Source organism: Dipodomys ordii, unplaced genomic scaffold (assembly GCF_000151885.1).
Source record: "Dipodomys ordii isolate 6190 unplaced genomic scaffold, Dord_2.0 Scaffold63, whole genome shotgun sequence".
Classification (NCBI taxonomy): domain Eukaryota; kingdom Metazoa; phylum Chordata; class Mammalia; order Rodentia; family Heteromyidae; genus Dipodomys; species Dipodomys ordii.
This window is the reverse complement of record NW_012267279.1, coordinates 7,665,113-7,672,116: the sequence shown is the minus strand read 5'-3', so window position 1 is coordinate 7,672,116 and position 7,004 is coordinate 7,665,113. Positions and strand designations below refer to the sequence as shown.

Genomic DNA, 7,004 nt, shown 5'->3' with positions numbered 1-7,004 from the left:
CCCTATCATTTAGGGATTTTTATGCAAGCTTCTTTGGCATGCACAATCAGCCAACTCATTGGCCAGTGAGGACTAAGTGCACTCTCCAGTTCCTCTTCGTTCCTTGGAGGTAGAGGGGAACTAAAAGTTCTAACCTCCTAGTCATACAGCTGGTTTCTACATTAACCACCCCCCTTTCTTAAAGAGCCACCTTATTAGTATGAATTTACATAAAAGTGAAAGTGGTTTATTAGGAATAACCATGTTAGCCAGTTTTTCTCAATGCTATAATACATGACATTGTCAACTTCTGGGAGAAACTTTATTTTAAACTCATAGTTTCAAAGGTTTCAGTTGATAATGACTTAGTCCCATACACTTGGGCATAAGAACATGTCAGTAAGAAAGTGTGGAGGAAGAGTTTCTTCTTCTCATGGCAGCCAGGAAACAGAGAAAAAATAGAGAAAGGCTGGGAAAAAATACAGCCCCCAGGGCCATATGTCAGTGACAAACTAATCTCTCCTAGGCCCCACTATTCTACTTTTCACCATCTCCCAATAATGCCATCATATTAATGAATCCATCAAGGAATTAATTTATTGATTAGGTCTGAGCCCTTATAATTCAATCACTTCCCAAAAGCCTATCTTTAGGCAACCAAGCCTGAACCTGTGTGACAATATATAAACCAGAACACCAACAAAGCACATTCCTCTTACCCCATCCTTCAAAGAATCTAATGGCTTTAGGAACCCTATAATAGAAATCAGGGATAAAGACCAAAAACATAATTTTATTTTTTAAATCTGATTTTAGTAAAAATTTGAGTGTTGTTTGACTTTTGTTTCCTATATAGCCTTCTGAATTTTGTGTCAGATAACTTGTATTTGATTAACAAGGGCCTCCAGTAGTTCACAATATTAGATAATAAGAAATTGTTTAGCAATGAGCTGAGGTTTGGAAGACAGGCAGTGTTAAGAAGGGTTCTTCTTCCCATGTGGAGTTTAGAGTAAAGTAAATATGTAAAACACTTTGGAGGCCAAACATAGGACAGTAAAACCAATTAGGAGGATCTTGACATAATCTAGGCAAGAAGTGATGGAGATCAGACCTAAATACAGAAGTACAAAAATGGAGAAGAAAAAAAGATGACTTTAATTTAGATTAAGAAATTGGTCACTAATGGACTAGGGAGAAGCTCAAGAAGGAGATAAGGAAATTGAAGAATATGCTTGTCATGCAACCTGCAACCAATGGATCTTTTTCTACCTTTTTTTTCTCCTTGGAACAAATCTCTGATTGATCTATGGATGGGAATAGAAACTGCATACCCATTATCAGTATCTATGAAAATAATTCACTTTTCCTTTTAAGATGTAATGTTGCTAATCTCTCAAGTGTTGTGTTGATCTTGAAGAGCAGTGCCACAAGGAGGGCTCTGCAGGACTCTGCCCTGGTCTCACTGCTGACAGGCTAGACATCCAGAGGTGGAAGTAGCCAGATCAGCCCTGGAAAGTTTGAGTCAAGGCTACTGACACTCTGCATAGCCTCCGTCTCTGACACCGTGCCCACTTCATTCGTGTGACTATTGTGCCAGTTCTGTGGTGACTGTAGCCAAGGGCTGACTAACATCAATTACACATGATTTTGAGGTAGAAGGCTTTGAGGATGCTAGCAGCTAATTCCACAAAATCTCCACACTTCACAGCCACCTCCATCATCCATCTTTATGCAGCTCCCTTAGAGGTCCTTGTTTCAGATAATCTAGTCCTTTTCTTTACAAGCCCCTGAACAACTGGATAGGTTATCAACCAGTATTCACAAGCACACATGCGTATGCATGCACATAAGCGCGCGTGCACACACACACACACACGCACACACACACACAAGGCTATTTCTCCTTTCACAAAAAGCAGATGGCCGGGGTACTGCTAAAAGCTCTGCCCATGAGGAAGATTGTCCTTTGCTACTGTCTGAAGGCTTGCCCTGTTGCCCAATTTGCATCCAAATCTGAAGGCTTCTATACCCCCAAATTCTGCTTCCTTTCTCTTTTGTCTCTCATGGGATTACTCCTTCCCCTTCTCAATAAACCTCTTCCACTCTTCATTCATCTCAGCATCTGATCTCCAAAGACCTCAGCTGACATCTCTATACATATGGAGGAGTGATATGGAGGGCAATAGAGGAGAATCTAGATACATGTGGAGGGTGAGGCTATGTGGAGAGAAGTATGCTAACCTCTTTATGCCAGGAGACAGGTGATACAAACTACAAAAGGAGAGAGAATTTGGAGTAAGGGCAGATAAAAGCATGAAGTCTTCTCCTCTACCCTGGAGGGTTTGAGGGGAAATTGGGTGAGGTCTTCAGATTTCCCCCAGGAGGTTTTACAGGAGATTGATATCATTGTATTTAAGTACAAAAGAAAAGATATCCCTAAAGGATGGAGAATTCATATCACATTGGATATTAAGTGATATTCTCAGGAAGTGTGTGAGAAATAAGGAGACAAAGAAACACATTAACCAAAAGTTTAAAATGTAGGTCTGAATTCCAACACTGCTATCCTGAATTCCAATTCTGCTATCTTGTATATCCGTGGCTAATTTTTGGTTTACCCTTTTGAGATTCATCTGTGAAATGATAATAATAAAAGGAATTGTCTGAAATAAGTAAGGTGAGTTTAAAATAAAACAATCTTTACAAAGCATTTAATAGTTTCTGGTCCAGGCTGAATATGTTATTTTGCTATATCTTAGGAACCTCACCTATGTCGAACCTCAAAATGACAAAGTGAGCACTTAGCCTCAGAAGAATTGCAAGCATGTGATTCATACTGTGTCCATACAAATTGGACCCTCTTCTCCCTTGCAAACAAACTTACCAGTCCCAATATAATGAACGTTTTACTTATCCCCCAGGGAAGACAAATTATATTAAAGAAGCAAGACAAGGATTCCTAATAATTCTTTGTCCATAGATATAGTACTGTCATAATGGGGTAGAACCGGTAATTAAGGAAACTTCCACAAAGAAGGATTGATTTACGAAATGCATTAGAAAGTAGATAGGGTTTCTACCCTACATGAGCCACCTGACATATTAAATAACTCAATGTTGTAAACAGTTCTACTGAACTCATGGGATAGTGTTTCATCAGCCCTCATTTACATTTGTAATCATGCCACCATCAGAAAGGAGAAGACTTCTAAATCACTAACACCCTGTTCAAAAGCAGTGAGAGGAAGTTCACACATTTACTTCCTGATTTTAATATTTTCTGTTTGCAGCTGTGCTACTACAAGAGCAGTGATGTTGGCACTGTCAAAAGTAGAGAATAAAGAGGAAATGTGTAAAACCCAACATAAGACTATAGGAAAACCCCATACCCCATCTCAGGATGGGCTCTTGTTTTGTTTCTAATTACCTACTCACTCTCCTTTGTGAAAAGATTCCATTCTCTGAAGAGCAACTTCATGTCAGAGGTGAAGCATGTCTCCCCAGTCTTCAGGAATTCTTCCTGTGAGCTGCCATGGTTGATGATTACCTTCAAGACAGTCCAGGCCCAAAGTGGCCCAAAGACCTGCAAGCAGGGGCTGTGTACACTGTGTGAAAGTGTGTAAACTTCCCCACCTCCTTGAAGTCCTACTATGTAGTAGTAACGTATTCTGACATTTTATTATGTGCCAGGAATTGTCCTATCCTTACATCAACCCTGAGTAGTAGTAGTTAAATACCCATTTTGTTGATTCACACCATAGGCTAGGTAAAGTAACTGGGCTGCAGTAACTAACCTGCCTCTCAGTGAAAATTTCTTGAACTTAACTTCTGGGAGACTCATTGTCAATATTCTTTCTTCAAACTTTTAATATTGTGGCTGAACAATACTCTCCTTAATACATGCTTTTTTTCCTACTTTTAAAGCAACTATACATTCTTTTTTAAAGAGATTAAAAAGCATGAGTGGCTCATGCCTGTGGTACTAGCTACTCAAGAAACTGAGATCCAGGGGATCTAGATGGAAGCCAGTCCTGGAAGAAAAGACCATAAAAATCTATCTCCAATTAACTAGCAAAATGTCATACTGGAGGCATGGCTCAGCCTCAGCTGAGTTAGCCAGCTGAGCAAGTTCTATTTTTTGGCCTCAGCACCACAAAAATAACTATAAACAATTTTCAAAAAGTCTAAAAGTAAGTTGAAAAGTAAAGCAAATGAAATACATCTACACAATACACTCTTTGACAGGAACATACAGCTTATTTTCTGACAGTTTTGTGCCCCATATACTTCATATGGCATGCATCTCCTGATGATCTGGCCAAAGTGTACATTCTGAGACTCAAGTTGGAACCCAGATTCCTCATTTCTAATCAACTCCCAGGATTACTGTTGCTGGTGTGTGGATGATATTTTTAACTTCACTGCCATATCTTTAGGCTTTGGCAAGCACATTAACATTCTGTCTACACCAGAATTGCTCAGTCCCATTCAATACACTTTGGCCTATCTGCGTCTTCCAGATTCCCTGCCTTGATAGCATACATATCCTCACTCTAGCAACACCTTCATACCTACTGTTAGAGTCTCCACAGCAACCTGGCTACTTAGGTCATTCTTACTAATTCCTTCATTCTTGATCTTGGATCACTAAGGACTCCTGGAGGAAGTTGCGAGGGCTGGCTACTCTGACCAGCAAGATGAGTCTCCAATATGATGGTGGGAAATAGTGTGGAACTTTAAGGGGTGGAGCTTAATGAGAAGTCCTTAGGTCTCTAGGGTACTGTCTCAGAAGTAACTCATGTAGGTCTTGTGGGTCCCCTGAGCTCTTGAGAGAGTCAATTATTATAATATTTGAGTCTGACCCCTGAATAGATTTCTCCTGCTTTCTGCCTGGCTATGTAACAAGTCCCTCTCAATCAAACTCCCACCACAGTGATCCACCATGAGGTCCTCAACAGTGCCAAGTCAATGCTCATATTACTCTCTTGAATATCCAGAACTGTGGGCTAAGTAAGCCTGTTTTTTTTTCTATGCTAGCCTGCCTCAAATGTTCCATTAAAGTCACATCAAACAGACTAATACAGGGTCCTGGCTTTTATAGCCATCTGTATTCTCCTGCTGCTTTCCATGGTCAACCTCTTACAAGACTGATTCAATCCTAAACCCTCTCTCATGCCCCTCTTCCTCATGCCTCCTCTCCTCTTCAGCACGTTCCCATCATCTATGAACCATCCTCCTATCTTCAGTTATCCCATAGGTGAGGCATCTTTTGCTTGGTTCTTACCCCATCTCTACTGAAGTGGTTCAAGTTATATCATATGTAAGAAAAACAAAACCACTGATTCCCATACTCTACCACTCCCTACATCTTCACCTTACCCAGTCTTCCTACATCAGCAGAGAGGTTCTACCATTTATCCAGTAACTCCAGACATAAACCTAGGAGTCATCCTTCATAGCTCCACCATGTCCATCCATGAATGAATGAATGATTGATCCTATTTCCAGTTTCAACTCTTGCTCTCTGCAGCCCAATCTTTGCAGAGCACCCAAAGAGATTTTGAAAGTCATTGCATGTTATCATGACACTTCTCTGCTTGAAATTCATTAATGCCATTCTCTGAATAAAATCCAGCTCCTTCTCTGCCTCTGTGATCTCTCCTGTCACTTTTCCCCTGGTTTCTCAAGCACCAAGAACATTAGCCTTCTTCTGCTCCTTGAATATACAGTGTTCAACCTTGCCTTGAGGTCTATATATTTTTATTTATATATGTTCATTTTATGCTTTATTTCACTACCAAAATGGCATTGCCAATATTTAAAATTATCTTCATTGTTTATAGACTATCTTTCCCACACTAGAATGTAAGTTTGTTATGAACAGATTTATCTGACATACTTACCTAGCAATGAGCAAGCAACTGATGGGCTCTCTTAACAGCAAGAAAGTGATTTTCTACTCTGTAACTCACTATAAAAGATTTTAGGAATGAATAGTCTATAACCACTTCACCCTTTTCACCAGTATCCCCTTTTATCTATACTTTGACTTCTTTCACCATTCCTCTGAAACTGCCCTCTTGAAGGTCGCCATGATGCTGCCATGAACAAACCCAGCTACCTTCATGCAAGTCTCTTTCTCCCTAACCTCCATGTTATTGATACTGTTGACCACTTCCCTTTTCTTACAAAATCTCTCTTCTTTCTAGGCTTCTGAGTTTCTTCTTTGGGCTATAGTTATACCAAACGTTTTTTGTTTGTTCTTTCTCCTACTACTGATCTTTACCTACAAATCCTCCGAATTGTCCCAAAATACACCTCAGTCAGTTTTGTAATTCTACATAGTTACTTTAAGGACTTTGCTCTTACCGTTTGTGTTCATGAGCCCTTCAACTTCCATCCTACCTCCCTACTTTCAAACTGATGCCCCAAGCCCACTCTCACACTCTGAATTTTCTTCATTCTGTGAAGGAACTGCCCTTCTCAAAATTTCAATAGTATTCTTTAACTCTTATTATCTTTTTCAGTCATCTTATCTGATCTATAACTTTCTTCCAAGAACTGGCTCCATTTATCTTTGTTCCTACTATATACACAATTGTTACCTCTCATATGAAATACAATACCCCATGACCTGACTTCCCCATTTCATGAATCACCTTTCTCAGGCTAGCTATACCCAAACCCTTTAAAATGGTTTCCCATCATCTATAAGAAAAAGATGTATAGCTGTATAGCTTAAAAAATCTTTATTCTCAGCCCAAATAGAACCTCATGACAGTTGTCTAGATATATATTTAGAAATATAAAGTAATAAAATTATCTTCTGGTCTTAGCTTACCTCATTTGTAAGTTAGAACAACCAGAAAATTACCTTTCTTGCATATTAAGACATTGCCAATAAAGGAAAAGTCTACATTGTAATATTGAATGTGCCCCTTTCCTTCTGAATTACTACTCATCTAGGGTCCAGTAAGGACAAGGACTATCCTAGATTTCTGGTTGTAGGGCATGGAGATGAGGAG

The 7,004-nt window shown here is 39.5% G+C and overlaps 1 long non-coding RNA gene across 1 annotated transcript in view; it reads left to right on the top strand.

The window, feature by feature from the left end:
* Nucleotides 1–3,499: 3,499 nt before the first annotated feature.
* The window catches only part of LOC105990186, a 14,510-nt gene continuing 11,005 nt past the window's right edge, over nucleotides 3,500–7,004 (top strand). Inside the window, exon 1 of the long non-coding RNA XR_001175298.1 lies at nucleotides 3,500–3,594. This is a non-coding gene — a long non-coding RNA (uncharacterized LOC105990186). The remainder of the gene's footprint in view (nucleotides 3,595–7,004) is intronic.